The 25149-nt window shown below is 45.1% G+C and overlaps 1 long non-coding RNA gene across 1 annotated transcript in view; it reads right to left on the reverse strand.

The window, feature by feature from the left end:
* Nucleotides 1–22753: 22753 nt before the first annotated feature.
* LOC144930858 (uncharacterized) overlaps nucleotides 22754–25149 on the reverse strand; it is a 49439-nt gene continuing 47043 nt past the window's right edge. Inside the window, exon 3 of the long non-coding RNA XR_013636317.1 lies at nucleotides 22754–22788. This is a non-coding gene — a long non-coding RNA (uncharacterized LOC144930858). The remainder of the gene's footprint in view (nucleotides 22789–25149) is intronic.

Genomic DNA, 25149 nt, shown 5'->3' on the forward strand with positions numbered 1-25149 from the left:
CGTAACTTAGATCGATCCCCCGCTCCTAGTGTAGGCCAGGGCTGAGTCTACCGTTATCAGATGACACCTCCTTCACCTGGGGGAGGGAGGCGAGCCTGATGTTCCAAAGCTGTGCCCAACTCCAGCTAGGATTTGAGTGGTGGTGGCTGGCAGAGAGCTTGTTTGCAATGTAAACATACATATCTGTTGTTCTGTGCCACTAGTATTCCATGGGCTTCAGCACAATGCTGGAATCTAAAGTAGTTTATGCTTTCAGAACCTCTCTCCCTAGTATCAAGGTTGCTGTTGGCAGCATCTCACTTATAGCTGCCCCAAAGATTTTTTAATTTATGGTACTAAATTTGGAAGTTGGCCTATTATGACAGGACATAGTAGGATTGCTGTACCATAATTGCACAGCTATTACTTACCATCAACCATGCATATTGCTCAGCTTTGCTAATGGCATTTTATAATTGAATAAAAAGGTACAGCAAAGTTAGGCATGTGCTCTTGAGCTATAAAAGCTATGATCTCATAATAAACACTCCTTTAGAAGTTCGCACTGTTATTAAAAAAAAAAGAAGACATAATTGTGGGAAAAGGACTCCTGGCAAGAGATGAATTTGCCGTTAACGCTGCTGAACAGTGAAATCAGCAGGCAATTGCATACATTAATCTCGCTTGAGAAATCTGTTTCCTACCAAGATTTTGTGGTGATAAAAAGTGACAGTTTGGGGCAATTTTAGGGGGGAGCAATGGTGGCACTGCAGACTGGTTGCCTTCAAAACTCATGCTCAACTTGTAGGAGATTTACCAGGCTACGTGAGGTTTTCGGTACACTGGGGACAGATAGTCCCTGATCTTGCAAATGACTCCAGATGGGTGGATCTCTCTGCCATTCCTGGAACCCCAGTGACTTTAGTGGGGAGGTGCCCACACACAAACAGCTGAGCACAGATAAGTAGTAATTTATACCTCCCACCCCCACCCCACCCTCCAATACTACCTGGCAGCAAGGAGCCAACATGAGAAGAACTGTGCATGAGAGGGATGTCTTGAGACACAATGCCCGCTGCATGATCCTCTCCACAGCCCAGCTGGGCTGCCTTCTTGCTGCCCAGCACCATTCTGCCCTCACCTCTTCTTCCCTCAAGCCCACCTCCAATTCTACTGCCTCTCGTGTTGTCATACACAGTTCTACCGCCTCCTTTCGCGTAGCGCACAAACCGAGCCCAGGCCTCTAAATCCAGCTGCTAGCTCTGAGCTGTGAGCCGGCATAGGTTGGGCCCAAGTTGTGCCCACTTCTGGGAACAGGGGAGTTCAGGGCAGCCCAGAGCTCTACCACCTTTCGTTCAGGGGTAGGAAAAGGCAAGCTGAAAACCAGCCTCTCTCCCACAAACAGTTGGAAGCCAGCCACCCTGCCTGCAGACCACCTTCTGAACTAGTAGTACTGTGGTTACACCTGGAGGACCCTATGAAGGATCGGGGACACATTGCACCAGGTACTGTAAAAACACAAGGATAAGATGCTCCCTGCCCCAAGTCCGATAATACAAGACAATAGGAGGATACGGAGATGGGGGAGCACAAAACAGACAGGCATGACTGAGGTAGGAAGCAGCAGCCACTGTGTATTAATCATTAATAGCATTAGATTGAAGAATGTGTGCCTTGGTAGCACAAGAGGTGGAACAATGAATCCCAAGAGTCCTCAGAGACCCCTGGATACTCCACGTTGAGGATACACCCTGAGTTAAGCCTTCAGTTGACTTATTTTTATGCAGGCTAAGGCTCCCATTCTGACAGACTGGAAAAATCCAGGTGTCATTAAAATAATCTAACACAGAAAATCCCAAAGACTCAGAAACAATCTGGAGTACAGTAAACCTGGCCAGGCCTTTATTTTTGATCACTGTACATCATTAACTAAAACCGTTTGCTGTCCCAAAACTCCCATGCAGCTATCCAATTGCATTACATTTGAACTCCCTGAAAGCTTTTTGCAAAGTGAAGTCTTTTCTAAACAGACATTTCAGAAGACTTAATCAGGCAGGTTAGAAGGCCTAAATCAAGTGTGTTTTATGACAAAGATGGATCTGAGCAGCATGTTCTCAAGTGTTCCCCATAAATCATCCCAATGGAAAGTCGGATTTATTCTTGGGGGGGAGGTGGGGATTTACAGTGTTGGGGGCGGAGGTGATCACAATACTTGGCCTTTCCATTGCTGTGCTTTTGGTATGATTCTCAATCTAGGCCATTCATTATCAATGCTGGATTATTCCTTTAGAAATATTGTCTTCTAGGTAACTGTCTTCTCACAGTCTAGCTGCTCTCAATTGCCCATAGATTATATCAACTATTCTCTCTCAGCCTTTAGCAAGTGCCTTACAGGACATTGTGAATCAGTAGAATTATTATCCAGGAACAAGTTGTGCCTAGCACTGGGTGGGTGCACAAAGGAGGAGAGGTCTCAAGGAACCACCCCTCGCACCCTCCACAGCACAAGCCTGCCCAAGGCTACTGGTGCTGCTGTGACACTTGCCTTAGCTATTGTCTGCCTGAGTCTGCAGACAGCTTGTTACAAATGGATGCAGGGATGTACTATGTTCCTGTGTGTGAAAGGGTTTCTTCCTCACAAGAAGAGCTACAAAAATGGAATCTTCAATTCTGGAGCATAATTCTATGGCAAGAAAGTCATGCAGTAAAACCTGCAGCCATGGCCTCAGTGACAAGACTCCAATTGTTAGATTATTAGTATGTCGTGCACGGTATTGGAATTTTTCTCTCATGAGAGTGAGAAGGCCCTCATAACTCTTATTGAGGGACATATTTGCAGCCTTCTTGGACTAGAAGGGGTCAGAACTAGAATAATTCCTATCCCACTAGTTAGTCTTGGAGGTGGACAGTAAGACTATAGCCCCAGTGGCTAAGTAGACTTCTATGGCTACCACCGACACCTGTGACAGGACAGGAATGCCAAGTATTGAGACATGAACTCATTGCTTTTCCGACTGAAAAAAAAAAATTAACTTTTTTTTCAAGATTTCCATTACAATAACCTAGTTACTGGGACAGTGAGTTTGGGCTCTTCACTGTATATCAGTGTTTTTTAGAAATATTTGTGTGTCATCAGTTATGGAGAAAAAACCCTTTTAAAATAAAAAGAATAAAATAAGGGACATGTGGATTCATTTCTCCTCCCACCAAAAACTCCAAGTCATATTCCAGGGGCAGCTATCAAGTTACTCTACAACCTCACATACTGCTCTAGTCCAGGAAAACAAAGATTGAATCCAACTTCACTTACACCGGCAAACACCGAGATTAATTCTATTGATAGTATAAACCTGCATAACTGAACAGAACCAAGCCCCAAGTGTCAATATCATCCAGTTGGCAGCACTCTTACTTCTTAACCAGAAGAACAGAAGACTGACGGGAAGACCTCAGCTCATACTGAATGCCAGTGTCCCAGTGCATTACTGGAGGCAGGTGTGGGCTGCACAGTTAGACACTGTCTGGGAGAGATTCTAAGCCAGTATCTGTCTGGACAGCCACCCCAGATGTCAGAATAGACATCAACAAATAAATCCTCTTTGACCATTTTGAAAGATGTAAAGAATAACTAGTGAGCTGGTCAGCTTTGCCTCTCTCACTAAAACAAGAGCTAGCGTCCAAGACTGTGTGTAAGCTATTGCTACGTGCACAATAGCTGCATACATGACTTGTCCCTAGTGTTACTGCTCTGCCAGTATTTAAATTCTTTGCTTTATAAAAAGCCTTGACCACCCAAGTACAGAAGGTCCCATGTGAAACATTACTTTAGCATTGCCACTGTAAACAGCTGATAATTTGACCGAAAGATTTTCGTTTAGATTGTTTCTCTCACTTATCACCCTGGCACATTCCTTTGTTCCGTTTTAGATATGCAAACAGCCTTCTAGCTGTTATAAACTTAGCATGGTTCTCACTGGCTTGGCCAAAGGAAGGCTCCTTTTAGGATTCCAGCTCCTAGCAGCTGGTTAAGCCTGCCCTAGAGTTGGACCCCCAGTTAGTAGAAACAATAGGCAGAATATTAAAGGAACACTGTAAAAACAAACATTGTATTAGAAAAGAAAATCCTTATCCTGCTAGTCTGTTCAAGGGGTTTAAAAGAGTGTTGTGTATGTGATGTTTATTGCAGTAACACATAGGAGTATCGGTGAGGGATCAGGGTCCCATGATGACAGGCACTGTAAAGACAAACCTTACAAAAGAGAAACACCACACAAACGGGGACCAGGGTAAGAGCAAGACAACTCATATTGTGTAGTAGGCAGTGTATTAAATGACTAGTCAGTGTTGCAAGCAGTAACGAGACCTGTTACTGACACCACCTTGGAACGTTAAAAGTGAAATTTGAAAAGATATTTATGCTGTTTATGTTTTCACTTAGCTTAGACAACAAAGCTAGCCAAGAAACATAGTCCATTGGTCCACTCTGGTATATCAATTCTTATCTAAATCCAGTATCTGTTTGGCAGTAGCCGGAATCAGTTGCTTTAAAGGAAAGTGCAAGAAGCCACATCATGGACAATTATTGAACAATTTGCCCACAAGGAAAGCTTTTTCTAAACCCTTAGGCAGTTAGTGGTTGGCTTATGTCCTCGAGCAGAAGGATTTAGATCTCTCATAATGTTTTATCCTGTCTAATCTAACTGGATGTCCTGATTTCTCATAAACTATTTATTTTTGAATCCTGCTAAGCTCTTGGCATCAGTAATTTAGCCACAAATGCCTAGGAGAGATGGGGGTGGTTTCTGGTCCCTGACTGAAGCAGCATCTCTCCTAGAACTAAGTTTCTGGCTCATCTACTTGCACTTACAAGTTCATAGTTAACTTTTAACAGTTTTAAAAGTATTACATTTCTATAGTTTGTTGCCTTTTCATTGGGTCCTAGTTGTAATGTTATTGGGATGCTCTTGTGTTCTGGTTTCCAGCACTAAAGAGGACTAATTAAGTCAAACAAGCCCTCTTTTCCTAAAAATTTTAAATATTAAGAGAAAAATTCTATTATTTTATATTAAGTTTTGTAAGCGTCTTTGAGTGAGATTTTTCAAAGCCACCTTGGATGTCTAATTCCTATTCAAATTAGTAAAAAGTGGGTGTCCAATTCCCTTAGGCAGTTTTAACTGCCACAGGGATTACTTCCTGGGTAGAAGCACAAAGGGGAGAAAGACCAGCATGAAATTACCACTAATGCATTTTCCTAGCAGAAATCTCCATGGCTAAGGGGAGAAGGCCACAAAGCAGCTGTGCTCCAGGGCGAGCCCACTACAGAACCAGACTGTATTCCAGATCCACGAGATGGCTTCTGCAGACACCTGGGATTGGCAGGTAGGGTGACCAGATGTCCTGATTTTATAGGGACAGTCCTGATATTCAAGGCTGTGTCTTATATAGGCATCTATTACGCCCCCACCCCTGTCCCGATTTTTCACACTTGCTATCTGGTCACCCTATGGGCAGAAGAGCACACCATGAGGCCATTGGTCTCTCCCATCATGAGTTTTAGGGACTTCCTTCTCCCTTCTATGGTGCAGAGCAGAACAAAACATTGGGTCCTATCTCACTCAACTTAAAGAAATAAATCTAGCTGCCACAGGTACTGTATCATAAAGGATAACCAATCACTAAAGTTGCATTGAGGCAGAGATGACCCGTAGCTGCCGATAGTTGGCAGGGGTGGGCACAGTGAGGACAATTGCTTCAGCGGATGTTACTGAGCATGTTCCGTCCATGTGAGCATGCTCAGGACAAGCCAAGCACAATGCTTGGGCGGGGGGGGGGGGGCGCGGCGGGGACAACACAGGCTTGACTAAGGCCTTGTCTACACTGGCAAGTTTCTGCACAGTGAAGCGGCTTTCTGCGTCGTAACACACACTGCCAAGCCACTTAGTGCACAGAAACTGCTCAGTTGCAGTGCTGTAAAAAAACCACCCCGACGAGAGGTGTGCAGCTTTCTGTGCCAGGGCTACAGCACCACGGTGCCAGTGTAGACACCCTGGTTGATTACAGTGCGGTCATTGGCCTCCAGGAGGTGTCCCACAATGCCTGTTCTCGCCTCTCTGGTCATCGGTTTGAACTCTACTGCCCTGCCCCCAGATGACCAACTGTCAGCCCCACCCCTTAAATTCCTTGTGAATTTTGAAAGTCCCCTTCCTGTTTGCTCGGTGATGCATGCAGTGGTCCAGGTGACCATGCCTGCTCCACGCACCAGGCGATCCCCCGCTCAGAGCAATGCCAAGCTGCTGGACCCCATCAGCATTTGGGGAGAGGAGGCTGCCCAGTCCCAGCTGCACTCCAGCCATAGGAATTATGGTACCTACAGACAGATTTCACAATGCATGACAGAAAGGGGCCATGACCAGGACACATTGCAGTGCAGGGTCAAAGTGAAGGAGCTGCGGAATGCCTACCACGGGCATGAGAGGCAAACCACCACTCCGGTGCTGCGCCCACGAGCTGCCAATTCTGCAAAGAGCTGGATGCGATACTTGGCAGTGACCCCACCTCCACTGCGAAGGCCACTGTGGATACTTCGGTTGCTCGCATGCCAGTCAAGAGTGGACCAAGCCAGGGAGAGGAAAACTTGGACAAGGATGGGGAAGAGGAGGAAGACCCAGAGGCAGATAATGACTCTGAGGTCAGAGATGCATGCAGCCAAGAGCTCTTCTCTATCCTGGAGGAGGCTAGCCAGTCACAGCTGTCAGAGCTTGGCAAAGTGCAAACAGGACAGGAGGCCCCTGGTAAATGGCTTTGATTTTGGGAATTGCTGAAGCGAGTTGTTGGGACATGAGCATTGCAGAAAGCAGGCTTCTAGTATGATGCGCTTACCACCACTTGCCTAGTCTGAGTGGTGGAACAGTGTGTTGATTGACTCCCTCACTTCACAGGAATCTGCCTCAGATCTCCAGGAAACTCTCATGGAGACACTGGGCAATCCACTATCACAGGTTCTTTGGCAGAGCTGCTTTGTTTCTTGCCCCATTAAGGATAACTTTCCCACACCACTCTGCCATCACTGGGGCGGGGGACGGACCATTGCTACACACAGACGAGCCACATAAAGGCCAGGGCGGAAACCACAGTCTTGGAGAAGACCCTCTCTTGATTCCCTGCTCACCCTCAGCAGAGAGGTATCTTCCATAATGAACATAGCCTGTGGAAAATGTGGGGACGGGAATGATTATAAGGCCCACTCTGCAGTGCTGGCTCTCCCCAAGAACCATGTGCTCAGTGTACAGTAGGGTCCAGGAACACTGATTTCCCCTGCCCCTGTGGCTACTCACCATTTTGGGGGTCTTGTGGCTCATGTGTGCTTGCCTGGGGTCAGCCAGTTCGTGAGAAGTATGTGAATAGTGGCTGTGTTTTAAATCACTGAATCAGTGGTGTGTGTGTTGCAAACTGTAAAATGTTGTGTTTTGGCTTCACAGATATGACTTTGGGAGCCCAGCCTCCCTCTCTGTTATCACCAGTTGAATGGCTGTGCAGAATTAGAAAGCGGCCACAAAGAACTGAAAAGGACTTCCTGCATGAGGTTATGATGTACTCCACTGTCAAGAAACAGGAATTGAAGGAGTGGCGAGACAGCAAAAAGAGGGACCGAAAGGAGAATGCGTTGCACCAGAACAAAGGGGCTCTTAAATGTTATGAAGCACCAAACAGACATGCTCCAGGTGCTCCTAGCACTGCAAACCGAGCATCTCCAAGCCCGCCCTCCCCTGCAGTCACTGTTGCAAAACTCTTTCCCATGTGCCCCCCAGACACTGCCAATACACTCTTATCAACCTCCTGGCTCCAGTCTGTACCCACTGCATTCCACTCCTGCCCCATCACAGTCCAGCCCTGCGGACTCCTAGTACCCACTGCACCCCACACTAGTCCCTCCGCAGTTTAGCCCTTCTGAAGTACAGTACCCACTGCAGCATACTCCAAAAGGAGAAGGTTGGATAGGATACCTGGATGAACACAAATCTTTAACCATCCCAGGACCCCACCTCCCCCATCCCCCTCAGTGCTGATGTGTTTTTTTGTTGGTCTCTCCCCTCTGATTTCAAACCAAAACAATTTTATTAAAAAAACCAATCTTTATTCCATTAATTGAAAGGAATCAGAGCCCTGCAAAGCAACATGCAATTTTCTTACACCTTCATAATGCATCGTCTGCACCAATCACAATCACCTCCTAGCATTACAAGCATTGCACTCCCAAGCATAGCAACAAATATTAGTGTCTTTCAGCTTCAAATTGCTACCTCAAAGGATCCCTGAGCCTTATGGCCCTGCGCTGCACCCCTCTAATAGCCCTGGTCTCTGACTGTTCAAATTCAGGGTCCAGGCGCTGAGCTTCAACGGTCCAGCCCGGAGTGAAGCTTTCACCCTTTCCTTCACAAATATTATGGATTGTACAGCACATGGCTATAAGCATAGCAATATTGTCATCGGCCATGTCCAGCTTCCCATACAGGCATCGCTAGCAGGCTTTTAAACGGCCAAATGCACACTCAGTCATTCTTCACTTGCCAGCCTGTTGTTGAACCGTTCCTTGCTGCTGTCAAGGTGCCCATGTATGGCTTCATAAGCCATGGTATCAAGGGATAGGCAGGGTCTCCCAGGATCACAATGGGCATTTTGACTTCCCCTACGGTGATCTTCTGGGATGGGAAGAAAGTCCCTGCGTGCAGCATCCTGAACAGGCAGGTGTTCCAAAAGATGTGCTCATAATGCACCTTCCCAGACCAGCCTGTTTTAACATCCATGAAATACCCATGGTGATCCACAAGCGCCTGGAGAACCATTGAGAAATACCCCTTCAGATAAATGTACTTTGGTGGCTAGGTGGTCTGGTGCCAGAATAGGAATACGCATGCCATCTATCACCCCTTTGCAGTTAGGGAAGCCCATTTGTGAAAGCCATCCACAATGTCATGCACGCTGCCCAGAGTCACAGTCTTTTGGAGAAGGATGCGATTATGGCCCTGCACACTTCTGTCAATATGAGTCCAATGGTCGACTTTCCCACTCCAAACTGGTTAGCGACCAATCGGTAGCAGTCTAGAGTAGCCAGATTCTACAGTGCAATGGCCACGCACTTCTTCAATGACAGGGCAGCTCTCATTCTCGTGTCCTTGTGCAGCAGGGCTGGGGCGAGCTCATCACACAGTGATGAAATGTGGCTTTCTGCAACCGAAAGTCCTGCAGCCACCGCTCATCATCCCAGACGTGCATGATCATGTGATCCCACCACTCAGTGTTTGTTTCCCCAAGTCCAATAGCAGCATTCTACTGTGGTCAGCACCTCCGTGAATGGCACAAGCAATCTTGTGTCATAGCTGGTACACGTGGCGAGATCAATATCAAACTCCTGTTGCCTTTGTAGTTTAAGGAATAACTCCACTGCCACTCGTGATGTCTCAAGGAGAGCAAGCAGCATATTGGTCAACAGTGCACTATCCATTCCTGCAGACCAAAGAGGCAGGGCATGCAGTATACAAACAGTTGAAAGATGGCGCCAAATGTGGACGGAAGCACAGGGATTGCTGGGATGCAAAGCAATGCATCACGGGGCATTGGGACAAGACCCAGGATGCCCTATGCTTTCCCACAACTCTTAGTGGCAGAAGAGGAAGAGATGATCGGTGGGATAGCTGCCTAGAGTGCACCGCTCCAAATACCGCTGCAAGTATCGCAAGTGTGAACACGCTATTGCGCAAGCAGCTGACAGTGTGAACACACAATAGCCGTTTCCCTTCAGCGCTCTCTGAGCGGTGCTGTAACTGCTGGCTCTGTAACTCTGCCAGTGTAGACATACCCTAAGCTATATTCAGTGGCAGTGCTTCATTTATATCCTGCATTTCGCCCAAACCTTCCAAATAACCTGACCAACGTTAATTACGCCTTACAACTTCCCTGAGGTAGGTAGGTAGGTATTTTATAATCATTTTAGGCAAGAGTGAACTAAGAACACACAGTAAGTCAGTGGCAGAGCTGAGAACAACACTCAGGATTCCTGGCTCCCCATCTAACCATTAATCAACACCATCTTTTTATGTGTTCTATGAAGAGACAAGTTTTCAACCAGCCTCCAGAAATGCATGTACAAGACATTAAAACTAACAGCTTACATTGCACCTGGAAGCCAGGGTAGGTCATGGAACTCTGGTGAGGCAGGCTTCCTAAGAGAAGCACCGCATGTCAAAGGGCTGCAGTTTCCAGGTGGTTGTAAGGTTTAGCCCCACACATAGCAGACTGCAATAATCTAGTCTTAAGGTGAAATAGGCATAGAAAACATGGTTGGAAGCAAGATGTGTGTCTGAGGTATTAGATCATAACCTCTTAGCCACGCACAGATAACAGAAAACTTGTAGCCACTGTTACTACTTGGATTTCCAGGATCAGCTGTGAATACAAGAGCTGCACAGATTTGTAACTGGTCAAAGTAATTGCAGGCAGGGAAAACATGAGAAGGGACATTAAACTGGAAAAAAAAAAAAATCCATCCATCCCCAGGAGGGTAGGACAACCTATTTCTCTACCCTCCAGGGTCCAGGCAGACCCATCAGCAAGCACAATTTTTAAAAAGTGATTTTTAAACACACACTGGGCTAAGTTCATCCTTGGCATAACTCCTTGACCTCAGTGGCATTACAACAGGGATACATTTCACCCATTTTTCTACTGATTAGATGCTTGCTTCTAAAAATCTGCTGACTCTAGCTATATCCTAACTGGCAACCACAGAGTAAAAAACAGTGTATACCACCACTCTGCAATGCTAGCCAACAAATTCCATGAAACCTACTGCATCAGCTAGCCATAAGAACAAATGTGCTACCACTATATGGTGACTTCTCCCTCTGTCCGTCCCCTCCACCCCCTTTTTTATTTTGGAAGAGGGGAAGGAATTGATTGAAGAGACCCATTTAGCTACCTCAGTGGCCATTTTAACTAATTGAACTAGTCAATGTCTGCAGTACTGCTGCAGAACACAGTGATAAGCAAGCTGAAAGAAACGGAGTACTTGTGGCACCTTAGAGACTAACAAATTGATTTGAGCATAAGCTTTATCTGATGAAGTGAGCTGTAGCTCGTGAAAGCTTATGCTCAAATCAATTTGTTAGTCTCTAAGGTGCCACAAGTCCTCCTTTTCTTTTTGCGAATACAGACTAACACGGCTGCTACTCTGAAAGCAGAGCTGAGAAATCCCAACATCAGCAGAGTAACTCAGCTAGAAATAATTCTTATTGCATACCTAGTACATTTGGGGGAAGGAAGGGATAACTCAGATGTGTTTAGTTCTCCATTATCTACAGAACAAAGCTGTACTCGTGAGCTGAACAGATCTTTTTTTTTTCTCTGATGAGGTCCTTGCATGCCAAATGTAACTTGTTTCCTATTGTATTCAAAATGATTGGTGTGAAACTTTTTTCACAACAATGAAGTCGTTTGCTTGTCACACATCCAGCCTTTCAACTAGAGACTTAAAAAGAAAAGGAGGACTTGTGGCACCTTAGAGACTAACCAATTTATTAGAGCATAAGCTTTCGTGAGCTACAGCTCACTTCCTCAGATGCATATCGTGGAAACTGCAGCAGGCTTTATATATACACAGAGAATATGAAACAATACCTATTCCCACCCCACTGTCCTGCTGGTAATAGCTTATCTAAAGTGATTTCCAGCACAAATCCAGGTTTTCTCACCCTCCACGGGGGGGTGGAGGGTGAGAAAACCTGGATTTGTGCTGGAAATCACTTTAGATAAGCTATTACCAGCAGGACAGTGGGGTGGGAATAGGTATTGTTTCATATTCTCTGTGTATATATAAAGCCTGCTGCAGTTTCCACGATATGCATCTGAGGAAGTGAGCTGTAGCTCACGAAAGCTTATGCTCTAATAAATTGGTTAGTCTCTAAGGTGCCACAAGTCCTCCTTTTCTTTTTGCGAATACAGACTAACACGGCTGCTACTCTGAAACTAGAGACTTGTGACTCTAGGGGCATCTCAATGTGACTATAACTGCCACCAGGAATCCTGGGTGCAGAAAGTTTTGGCAGCAAATGTTCAGACATTAAGCTCTCACGTGACAACAAACCCCTCAGTGCCATTGTCAGAGCTCTTTCCAATCACTGAAGCACCAAGAAAACAGTCTGTATTTGTGATAATTACATTCTATTCATAACACATCAGCCAATGTCTGCCTCCATATTTTGCATTTCAATAGTTAAGGTTTGTCCAGCATCAGTCCAGCCCGATCTGATGAAGTGGTCTTGTGTTTAATGCACTGGATAGAGATTCAAGTGAACTGGAATCAATTCCCACCTCTGCCACACTCTTCCAGGGCAAATTTAGGCAAATCCCTGTTCCTCATCTGCAAAATGGTGATCACTGCTTCTCTCACCCACTTTGCTTTCAGTATTTGGATTGTGAACACTTTGAGGAGGCACTTCCTCTTTCTGTGCTTTACATTGCCTCGCACACTGGGGACCCAGTCTTTAGTTGGGGTTTCCGAGAACTACTGTAATACAGATTGTGTGTTACAAGCCATCCACCCGCTTCTTAAAAACAGCAACACTGGACTGTCTTTCTTTTTGGTTTTAGTTCAATTTATTGTTCATGCAAGTGGAGACTAACAGTGGCTACAAGCCACTGGGTTTTATTACTACTTTTGGAAAGACATAATTGGGAACATTTTAACACTTATCAGTGGAATATCAGATTCTAATATAAACACAAGGAACTTTGGCTCTAGATTTTCAGTTGCACCTAACCCAATTCCACTTCCCCCCAAAAATGAATTGTTCATGCCATTTTGCATGTTAGTCAGTATCAGACGCAGAATAGGAATAATTTTGATTCTAGAGCATATTAGAAGTGTCCTATTGAACTAAAAAAAATAAAAATAAAGTAAAAATGGGGAAATAGCTCTGAAAGTGCAGGTGAAAGGTGTTAAACTCCAGTTGCAAAACTATCCCTGGTCTGAGAGTCTTATTAACTTAATATCCAAAAAAAACCCAAAACAAAACTCTTTTACAAGCCCCATTGCCACTTAGTCCTTTTAGAGCACACCAAACTGCGTTGCTGCAAACACGCACGCACGCTGTCCCCTTTGATCTCCTCAGCAGATCTTCACTCCTTAAAAGCACAGGTAAATAACACCTTGGCATTTCCTGATGAGTGCTACAAAGGAAATAACATTGAAGAGAATTAATTGAATATTGTCCAGACTATGAGACTGGTGCTATTTCCGCCCATCCTCTCTGCTCCTGTAAGGAGCGAGGATAGAGACATGAAGGACTCCTGCAATTCTGTCCTTACGACACTTCTCAGGGTCTGCCAATGAGCAAGGTCAGTCTCTCTAACGGCGCAAACTCACTGATCTCGCATTTGACTTATGCCAGCAGATAATCCAAGCCAACACAATTTTGTAACAGAGTCCCTCATGCTATTAGGCCCCCATCCAAACCCCATTGAAGACACTGGGACACTTTCCATTAAAGTGAATGGGTTTGGGATTGGGGCCCTGATGGGAAGAGTATATTTCCATGCAACCTGCAGGATTGTGTTATGCTATAGACTGTGGATAGACTAGCCCAACACTGCAGTTTTTAACTCCCATTCAGAACTACTTGTTAAATAGTATGCCAAGGACAAAATCTTTCATATGCTAGTAGCATTATTGTTAGATGCTAGGGGCCTGAGCAAAAGCCTGTGGAAGTTAATGGGAGTCTTTCCACCAGCCAATGATTTTTGGATCAAGCTGTAGAAGTATTTAAATATAACTCAGTATGGAGAAAGATGACAAGAGGGAGGGCATGAGAGATCTGGATCCTGATATTTCATTCCTGATGGGATACACTCCCATCTAGAAAAAGTTGTGCAAGGAACTCTGCCCACAAAACATGCCAAGGACTCAGGCCAACCAGTGAGAGATGTACCAGGTGTAAGCCAGCCATAAATAGTCTCTGCAAAATGTGTTCCCTCTTTGCCATCTGCTTTTCATATCTTTTTAAGGAAAATGTTCCAGAGTCTAAGCATAAGTATCAAACAGAGTACACAGGGATGTAGTATTTTACTGCAAGCATTGGCAAGTTTGCCCCATGTTTTATAAATAACCTAGTTCCCAGCATGTTGTGATAGTTCAGAAAGGAACCAAGGGCTAAGTCCTGCTCTCTGTAACGCATGCAAATCCCCCCACAGTCCAAAGGAATTGCACCTATATAACAGAGCACTCAAGTCTGGAAAGTAATTCAAATCCTTTGACACTTGTGCTCAACACCTGGGCAATACTCCACACCTCACAGTAGATGCAGACACAGATCAGGCATTACTGCTGCTAAAAGAATCATTAGCCTTTTTGTAAGTATCCACCTGGCCTCATGAAGAGCAGTTGTTCCCCAGCCAAACCATCAGAACACTCTGATCGCCTAAGTAGGATCAATTGCATGGAGCTACCGTGGAGAGAGGGGAGGTTGTGGCCTCCTCCCACTTTTTCATGCTTTAAACTTTATCTGCATGCTTTTGGCTCTCCTCTAGCCAAAGTAAGGTAGGCATCAGGCATTTATAATGGAAAGCACTCACAGCTGCATCCCTACATTGCCTCCCACCCCAAATGTAAATTCTAATGCAGAAAGACAGGATGGAATCTCACACTCCTCCTGCTTAGTTAAGGGTTTCAGGTGTGCTGAACAGTGTTTAACTGAAGAGACTGCTTCCCTTCCCCACTGAAGACCTACATTCCTGTATGAAGTTAAACATACCTCATTTCCATAATACAGTGTGTAAGTTTCACACCTCCACTCACCACTAGGGTGCCTACTTCTGGCAGCATCTGGGGATTAGCTCCACTCTGGTCCAACACACCCTACTACGTTCTCTCTCTCAGACTCAGGCTGCTTGCTCTGTCTTCATGGCTTGATCCACAAGCCAGGTCACTGTGTCTTTCCCCCCACCCCCATCTGGCATATCACAGTCCCTTTCTCCAAGAGGGCATGCTGCCCAAACCATAACACTTCCCCAGCAACTGGTAGGGGGAACAAACCCAAGCCCACCCTCTACTCTGGGTTCCAGCTCAAGAGCCCTCTAATAAGCAGCCAAGGCTTGTACCACGTTAAACCTTGCCACCTTTTCCCACACCCTCTCTACCTCGTTACCCTTATTTCCCTCTCTACTGTCCAGAGTTACAGGCTCCCTTGCTCCAGTCCCATTCTTCTGCCAGCTTCCTAGCTTGAGCCTAGCTCCGCCTATTCCTTCTCAGCTGGGTTCTATCATTATCCAACATTTCTTAGACTAATTCCCCTTAACTGCAGCCTATCCTGTTAATTGGCCTCTCCTCAGCCTCATTAACCCCTTCTACGCTGGTGCGAGGTGAACACCCCCATCACAATAAACTATGTATTAAAGAAGGGGGTTGGTCTTTTTGATCTTGATTTAGGCAGAATAATGGTTAAGAAAGTGTTGTGATGGAATAAAATATTGAATGCATCAAAAGTGTTTGGCATTGCAATAATCTGGATTCTAAAAAGGGTTTGAAGAACATGCCCATGTTTACTTGACCAGTTAATTTAGCAGTTACATGGAGAAAGGTAACTTTTGCTGTGTTGCATAATTTTGCACAAACTTCTGGCAAATACACTTAGTGGTAAAAAGCCTTTGAGAGAAAAGGTTAAATTGTGTATTCCTTCAACTGGCTTTCTATAGATACATAAGGCACATCTGCTATGGCGTCTCACTGTTCACCTGAGATGTTATCACAATTCTGTGGCTTGATATTAGTTCTGCTCATTTTTAACATTTACATAGGCTAGCACTGGATCTCAACATCTTAACGCAGTGATATTCTTTCTCTTATTCGTTGTTCCTATAGGGGTTTGTAGTGGTTTTGATGGCCAATACAGTGTGTGGGTTCAAATTGGTTCTAGTTACATAAGACTCTTCGCACACAATGCTCTTGCAAATTGGTATAATACTTTTTTCAAATGTTAACACTTTCCTTCGCACGACTGGAAAAGTGTTGAGATGAAATCAGCAATACAATTCAGTACATGAGCAGTTTGGTGCACAGATCATTCTTTAGCAGACCCTTTCCTTGCCTAAGTATGAAATTATACTTAAATATTATACTTTGCCTCTCTTAGGGAAGGAGTGTTTTCATCATAAGTTCCAAATAATGACAACCTTGGAACCCACAGAAGAGTTTGTACCAACACTAGTTTCAAAACAAATCTAGTGAAATACAGTATCAGCTTTCCACTGTGGCACCTCCCCCCAGGGCTATGCCATTTATTTCAGATCAAATAGTTTACAGTACACTCTGGATGCACTTTGTGCAGATGTAGAAAGCCATTTGTACTGTGTCAAAGAGTTTGCACTGCACTGCTGTATACTTCTTATGAGTAAAATCAGCTTCAATGCATGCTGGGATATATGGTGAAATATGGCCAGCCCCCAAACCAGCCAGAGTAAATGGGCTTTTTACAGATGTTCTGCAGAGGGCCTCAGGGAGACAAAATCCACTTTCCCATCCCGGTGCATACCATATATTTGCAGGACAAACTACAGTCTACTCCAGCCTCTAAACTGGAGGAGGAGCTGCTGTCCTTCCACAGCCACTTTGCAAGTGTCCCCTCACAGTCTAGATCTGCTTAAGTGCAGAGGCTCCCTGCACTGCCACACCAACCCATCCCCATACAAGTGGGGTTACTGCAGGGATTCCACTGCACGATTCTACAAGGGAGTGAATTTCACCCTGTATAACGTTCCGCCCTGTGCAGACAGCTCTGCACCACTTAAGCCCTCAAAATAGTCCTTGGGCTGACCCCTCTGCTGCAGACGGGCAATTTTCACCCATAGGTAGCACAGTGTGAGGCCCAAGCCTCTTTAACACCATGCACTTCACATCAAGAGAACTCAGGCCCAGGCTTTCCACAGTGGCATTTTGTTGGACGCTGTACAAATCATAGGGCTCAGAAAAGGTTAAACATTCTCTTGTTCCTCGACTAAATTCTCTGGCTGAAATGAAAGGTTTTTCCTTAATTTCTATTCCTCCTTCTCCATCACTAATTGAGTCATAATTTCATGGCTGTGGCCTTTAAGTTGGCCACAATATTTAAATTAAGCAAGATAAGGAACAAAAAAAAATTAACACAATATTGAAGCTTTTCATATCTCTGCTATGAACATATTCCTTAGGACATGAATTATAGGATCTGATGAGAATCATAACAAGATCCCATTTTAAGGCTACAAGTGACCAGACATTTCATGAAAACCATGAAAAATGCATCACAGACAGTCAAGATTTTTAACTGACACAGCGGGCAGAATTACTGCTGTATCAAGAATAATGCAAATGGCTTGAAATATGCAGATTTATTTTGAATTAGTGTAACAAAAACTGCCGATCGGATAAAAAGTAGAATAGACTGTAAAATTAGAGATACCAGGTGTACGGCATAGATAGCTCTTACTGTGAGAGCAGGTGTGCAGTAGATCAATTGTGAGGATACTGTTTGAACTCATACTGAATGAAGATTCGTAACACATTAGAAAAATTGAAACAATTAAGTATAATCATTTTTGCTAATAATGTGTGGGAGCTGGAACACTCAGTCTTCCACATTTAACTCAGTCTGTTTTATGTCTTAATTCTTGTATAGAAATTAAGGATCTAATCGTGAGGTTTCCAGAAACAACTAAAGGATTTAGGAGATTAAATCCATGGAAAGTCAATGGAATTGTGGAAATCTCACTATTGGATCTAGGAACAGGAGGAACTGGCCAAGCACTCTGCCTCACCGGGGCTGATCCAAAGTCCACTGAAGTCGACAGAAAGATTCCCATTAACTTCAGTGGGCTTTGGATCAGTCTCATAGCAACAGACTGGAAGCCTATCGCAACACCCTGTCTCACAAGACTTTGAAAAGTGCAGAGCTCAGCTCTGACACAGAATCTGGTGGTGCACAGCTTAGAACAATGGCAGAAATCCCCACAGTAACAAAAATAGTCATTAGAAATGCATTTGTGCACTTCACAAAGGTCACAGTGCTTTGTAGTACCCAATGAAGCTTTCAGCTCTATTTGTGAAATCTATTCAGGGCCAAATCTTGGTCCCTCATCTAAGGCTGAGTATCCCAGACTTTCAGCGGACAGCTATGCAGGGACACAGTCAGGGTTGCCAATCCTCCCACAGTGGCCAAGAGTCTCCAGGATTCGGAATCAATCTCCTGCTATTGAAAGCTATCCAGGAGATTTTAATAGGCAGCTAAAAGTCGAGCCGGCAGCACACCAGGGCTAAGGCAGGTTCCAGACCTGCCCCGGCTCCGTGCAGCTCCCGGAAGCAGCTGGCATGTCCAGCTCCTAGGCACATGGGTGGCCAGGGGGTCTCTGCACGCTGGCCCAGCGCCGACTCCAGAGCTCCCATTGGTAGGAACCGTGGCCAATGGGAGCAGCATAGGCGGTGCCTGCAGGCAGAGTGCAGAGTCGCCTGGCTGCCCGTGAGTCTAGGAGCTTGACATGTCAGCCGCATCCGGGAGCTGCCCAAGGTAAGCACCACCTGGTCGGATCCTGCACCCCAACCCCCCCGTCCCAGCCCTGAGCCCTGTCCTGCGCCCAAACTTCATCCCAGAGCCAACACCCTGAACCCCCTCCTGCACCCCAACCCCCTGCCCCAGGCTCAACCCGGAGTCCCTCCCACATTCCGAACCCCTCAGCCCCACGCCCCAGCCCAGAGACCACACCCCCTCCCACACTCCAACCGCCTGACCCAGCCTGGTGAAAGTGAGTGAGGGTGGGGGAGAGCGAGCGACAGAGGGAGGGGGAATAGAGTGAGCGGAGGGCGGGGCCTTGGAGAAGGGGCATGGCAGGGTGTCAGGAAGGGGCGGGGCAAGGATGTTTGCGTTTGTGCGATTCGACAGTTGGCAACCCTAGACACGGACGGAGGGACAGAATCCTCACTCTAAACCAGCAGGGCACTTAAAACACATGCAGCTCCCCTGCAGACTCTGGTGCAGCCTATAGAATACAGTTGTTCCTGCTACTTTCCATAAATAGGATTTTCCAGTGAATCTGCATAGTTAATTCAGATCCCATCCGTTGATGCCCCAACACTGTGGAGGTCAGTTGTATATGTCCGGAGAGTGCAATCTACCTACACAGTCTTTCCATGTCCTGCTCCCTACATTCAACAGATGTGTGGCATGTCCACTGCATCTCAGGCCTTGTGCAGCTTCAGAGGTGGGGAGAAGAACTCGGTCCTGTGTTGCAATGTTGCCAACTCACGATTTTATCATGAGTATTGCAACACATGGAGTTTGTCTTAAAGGCCCAGCTCCTGGAGTCATGTGATTACATTTCATTAAATGAGTTTCTAATCTTTGTGGCTTCAGAGAAAAGCTTGAAGCCGTGAACCCTCCTAAGGACTCAAAAAGCAGAAGGCAAATAAGTACCCAATATTATTTAAATTCTCATCATTTTTGAGCTAGTCTCATGACTTTAGGGGGGCAGTCTCATGATTTTTTCAACACCTGGGGCTAGCAATAGTGTGTTGCCAGTCGGGATTATTTTAGCCAACCTTGCCTCTCTTTGCCATAATAGGTTAAGAAGATAAAGATTAAATAAACCAAAATAACTTTGAAATAAAAAAAAGATTTAATAAAAGATTTGAAGTAAAGGCATGCAAGGTGCTCACTAGATCCAGGATGAGTGCTAATCTATTGCTCTGTTACTAAAGTGCTGCAATTGATAGAGCGGTGTTGATTTAGCGGGTCTCGTGAAGACATGCTAAGTTGATGGGAGAGCGCTCTCCCATCAACGTCTGTAATCCACATCAATGAGAGGCAGAAGCTATCTTGCCAGCAGCACATCTCCTGTCGACATAGCGTAGTGTGGACACCGCTGTAAGTCGATCGATGGTACATCGATTTAAGTTACGTTACTTACTAAACTTAACTAGCATAACTTAACTATGATCAATTTACAGCGTGAGCGTAGACCAGGCCTAACTGGCTAATTTAACAGGAGGAAGAGTTTACCTAATGTTTGCTGGAGCCTGTGTGCATTATAGGCTCAAACAATGAGGAGGTTAGAATCCTGTGAACTGGAAAGAGATATTAGCACTATGTAAAAAGGTCTTAGAGCATGTGCAGTAGACATTGTACTCTCCACTCAAAGGCCATATGTTACTCTATAGGATCAAGCAAAGTATTTGGTATCTCAGGGACAAGAGCAATCTAACTAGGAATTTGTAAGCAGACTTAAGAAAAGCTTCTGAAATCTACAACTCGGATCTAGATCTACAGTCAGCAAAAATACACCTCTAAGTTCTGTGCAGAGACACAAACATCCTGGAAAAAGACCTGTAGCTCCAACCCTGCAGACGCTTAAGCACTTTACTCATCTGAATAGACCCATTAAATGTGACTCAGTGCAACTGCTTATGTAACTACACATGTGCTGTGAGCCCCAGTCCTACAACTGGATCTGTGCAGTTGGGTTCCTGTGTTGGGTGCAGCCAGTCACAGGATCAGGACCTACATACATGCTAAACTCAGGCCTATTTGCGTAGTAGTCTATAGTCTGGACTGGGTTTCCACAGCATGGAAGGAAAGCAAACTATATTGTATTTGTTAGTATTATTATTTTTCCTTTGATTGGATATTGGTTTTTCTATTATCAGATATGGTGTTACATGTATTCCAAGCAAAGCCCACTTGATATCTAACTCACACATATATTTCTAACATTTCTATAGACGTGTTTCCACAATAAATCCAGAGTAAACCTTCAGGGGAAAAAATGTATAACCAAAGTCATAGCCAACAATATCTCAGATAGGATATTAATCAGATATTAATCGGGTTGGAGAAGCCGAAAAAGAAACTATGCTTCATCTCAGTGCCTGGAAGTTGTTAAAGCAAACAAGACACTGTGAATATGAAGTCTTGACAGACTAGATCACAAACAGAGAGATCATACACAAAGGCTCCTATACAGAAGGCTGCTAAAACCTTATCAAGGGAATGATGCACATGCAGTGTTTTTGACTAGTTGTGAAGTAGGAGACCGGGACTCTCCGAGGAGGAATAAGCCAGATACAAATTGTACATATGTTTGCCTGAGATGCCAAAATGACAGATATTGCAACCATGTGCAGCAACTTTGGGAACTATATTGTATTTGATGTTTAAAGCATGAATACCTCAAAAAGCCATTATATTGAGATGGGACAGATTGTATGAGCTGTAGCATAGTCACAGCCCTTTGTATCAATACAGGTGATGTGTATTTGTCTGTTCCTGGATGGGGGTGGCTGGGTGGGTGATCTGGCAGAATCTGGAATCCTTAGGAGGTGATTAATGCAAAATCCCAGGGGCTGCTATGTAAATTCCCAGCTTGATCTCCTGGGGAATAGGAGGAGGGACTGGTTTTACTTGTTTTCAGGAGGCTGAGGCTGGGAGAAAAAGAACTTTTGATAGAAAAGGCTCAGTTTAAACAGACCTAGGGTTCTTCCTTCAGATCAGGAAATGTACAGGGCATTGGTTCTAAAGAGACTCCATCTCTTGCTGAAGGGTTGGAAGGGAAGCTTGCTTACCAGACTCCCACGGGAGACTGCTGTATGCATATACAAATGATTATTGTTTTTATAGGTTTTCTCTGGGATGCTTTTGCCCTAAGAATAAACTAACTTTGCTTCATGAAGGTTGTTTGGAAACTGGTGTACACTGTTGTAGCCCCTGGAGAAAGAGCAACCCTGGGGTGCTGGACCCCAGCAGACCTGTTGTAGAAATCAGGTGCAGGTCTCCACCCAAGAGAGGTGGTGGCTGGAAGCCTGAAACCTTAAGTGAATGCCCTCAAAGAAGACCAAGTGGGGAAATGTGGGAGGAAAGGGGGAAGGTCAAAACTGCAGCTAACCATGTAACTGTGACAGAAAGATCTTATCATCACACCATTCTGATTAGCATCTTGCCTTTCCCTCACTTATTTTAGTGCTGCCAGTGCTACAATTGTTAGATTCAGTGCTGTGAACTATGTGAAAGCTTCAGTTTACATTGTATAAAGCATTGTATAAAGCATTAGACACAAGATTAATGCTAAGATTTTGGGAGAGCTCTCAGGTTGGCACAAGGATCATTGCTGTGCTTGGATGGGGAGGTCCCAGGCACCTGCACAGGGGTGAGCAACAGTTCCCCCCTTCTCCCAATATGCTGTGCCCAGTGACTTCCACATCCATTTCCTATTTACTGCTTTCCTGGTATCTCCCTCCTATTGATCTGATTATTGTTTCAGATTATTTTCCTCACATATATTAATTTGCATCTTCCTCAAGCTGAATACCATTTGCCTGTTTTCTGGTTGTATTTCCAACCTTTCTAGACCCTTCATATTTCCCTCTCATTGGAGGTTAAAACAAATCCGACTTTTGCCTTGTCAAGGTGTCCTGCAGTGGCTCAAGAGTGAGGGTACCAAGCTCAGGGAACACTGTTAGGAACCAGGGCACAAACCCCAAATTGACTGAGAGTTCTATACTTAGATTTCACCGACTGATTATCAAGTGTAAACTTCTCAGGCACTGTAACAGCCTAGCCACAGGGTCACAGACAGTCCCCTTGGGTACTCCGATCTCTCTTGTCACCTAGGCAAGCCTGACTTTGTGACAGATGGCCCCTTACACCAAAGATCACAGCAATATTCACATTTCTCCCAGTCCCAAGGGACCAGTCACTTACTCCAAGTCATTCAGATCTCACACCAAAGACAATACTTGTCCTATAAAAAAAAAAGAGAGAGAGAGATAGAGTTATTTACTAGGTTAAAGCAGGTAAACACAGAAACACAAAAATGAGTTCTAGTCTCAAATTGCAAAAAGTACTCGAAGCTTCTGTAATATGCGAGCTCTATAAATCCTTTAAGCCTAACCCAGGCTAAGTACTGGGAATCTATGGAGTCTAAGCAGTAAAAAGATACAGTTCCTCCTTGATAGGACTTTTTATTCCCTTCTCCCCTTGTACTCTGAGCTGCAAACTCAGCTCATGGAAGGAATTCACTTGCACAACTGCTCTTCATGGAGGGGAGGGAGAGAACAATCAGCAAAGTCTTTTGTCCTCTTTGATGTTCCACAGTAGTTCATCTGGTGCCGATGGGCCTTCCCTGTGGGGCAGGACCTGACGCCTTCTGTTGGAGATCAGCACTTTACACTAATTAATGTCTCTCTCCTGTCTGGTGATTTCCACGGTCACCAAGGTGTATAATCCAAACACTTAAATATTACCTTTCAATATGGGATACAGGTGTTAGAAATGAGATTAAAGCTCAGTTTGCAAGCATTCAACAAAGTCTGAACACTACGCACACTTTATCATTCTAATAGCTATTTTAACCATGCTAACGCCTAGGTGAGCCAGACTGGTTCCACCTGTGTATTTGTCAGTCTTCTACTGAGGCCTGGGGTCCTTGGCATGAGCTGGCACCTGCTCTGCCAGCATCACATGTATCATCTGCAAATTTCATTATGGTGAAGAAAAGCAGAGAGCCTTCGATTACATATGTTGTATGCAGTGCCGCTGTAGCCGTGTTGGTCCCAGAATACTAGATGACAAGGTGGGTGTGGTAATATTTTTTACTGGGCGAACTTCTGTGGTCTCTCTCACCAGAAGTTGGTCCAATAAAAGATATTGCCTCACTCACTTTGAGACTACATATGTCAATTCATTTAGTGCTCTGCCTTCTCTCCCAAGATGTTTTGGGGCTCCTTCCCTCCCTCTAACCTAACAACATTTTCATTGGAGGGGCCAGGGGGGGAATGCTTCTCTGCATTTTTTGGACCTCAAGGCAAAATTAAACCCAGCACCATACCATAGTTTTTGCACACTTCTCTAGAAAATGATTTTGTGTCCCTACCTATCAACATTATTTTTGCTGTGTGTGTTTCCACTCACTACAGTATTCGGTTTTATTTAGAGCATATTTATTTATGCTCCTTGACAGAGTATCAAAATTACAGTAATGTTCAGTGTCTTTTAATCTATGTGGTTGCTAGCCTAACAACACACACACACACACAAAGCTTTCTTATACTAGGGTAAACAAATCCTTCACATACAGTCAGTTTCTACTGCTGCCGACAAACAGAACACAACGGCAGTGGTGTGGGCTGACTGGCGAAAGCTCTATCAAAGGCCTAGGCTACGCTTGCGAGTTAGAGCGCATTAAATCAGCCCCGGGCGCCCTAACTCCTGAGGTGTCCATGCTGGCAAGGCACTTATATCCCCTGGACTCTGCAGCTGGAGCGCTCCTGGTAATCCACCTCCATGAGAAGCATAAAGCTTGCTGCGCCCTGGCTGAAATGCCCGCGTGTCAGTGTGAATGATGTGTTGCATTACTGCGCTGTGATTGGCCTCCGGAAATGTCCCATAATCCCTTGAAGTCAAGTGGTCACTCTGGTCATTGTTTTGAACTCGGCTGCAGGCATGCGGATATCCCCTTTCAAAGCTCCGTTTCTGACAGCCGTCATGCTTATCTGCTCCAGGACAAAGCAACCATTACTGTGGAATGCTGCTGCTGTGAGTGTGTGTGAGAGAGAAAGGCGGGGGGAGGGGGGTCTGCTGCTGTCTGAACTTACAAGACCGGATGCTGATACACTCTCTGTCCCCCAAAACACACTGTCTCTCCCCACACACACACACAACACTCCCTGTCACACTCCCCACACCCCCCATTTGAAAAGCACGCTGCAGCCACTTGCACACTGGGATAGCTACCACAATGCACTGCTCTCTGTGGCATTGCAAGAACTACTAATGTGGCCACACCAGTGCGCTTGCAGCTGACAGTGTAAACACACGGCAGCGTTTTCCCTGCCGCGGTCTCCGAGGACTGGTTTAACTCCCGGCACTCTACATCTGCAAGTGTAGCCATGCCCAAAGGAACTGCAACATTTGACAGGAAAAACTTTACCTATCCTTTTCCAGGGCCTTTAAACCACCCTTTTAAACAGCAGCTTATCTTTTAATTGGTTTGACCTCTGATTCACCTGTTAATTAAGGGAGTTCATCTCTTTGCCCAATCTGAAGAAAAAAAAGCTATATGGTATGCCGCCTGAGTTCTCACTTGGGGATGGTTTTACTCTAT

This window comes from Lepidochelys kempii, chromosome 9 (assembly GCF_965140285.1).
Source record: "Lepidochelys kempii isolate rLepKem1 chromosome 9, rLepKem1.hap1, whole genome shotgun sequence".
NCBI lineage: Eukaryota > Metazoa > Chordata > Testudines > Cheloniidae > Lepidochelys > Lepidochelys kempii.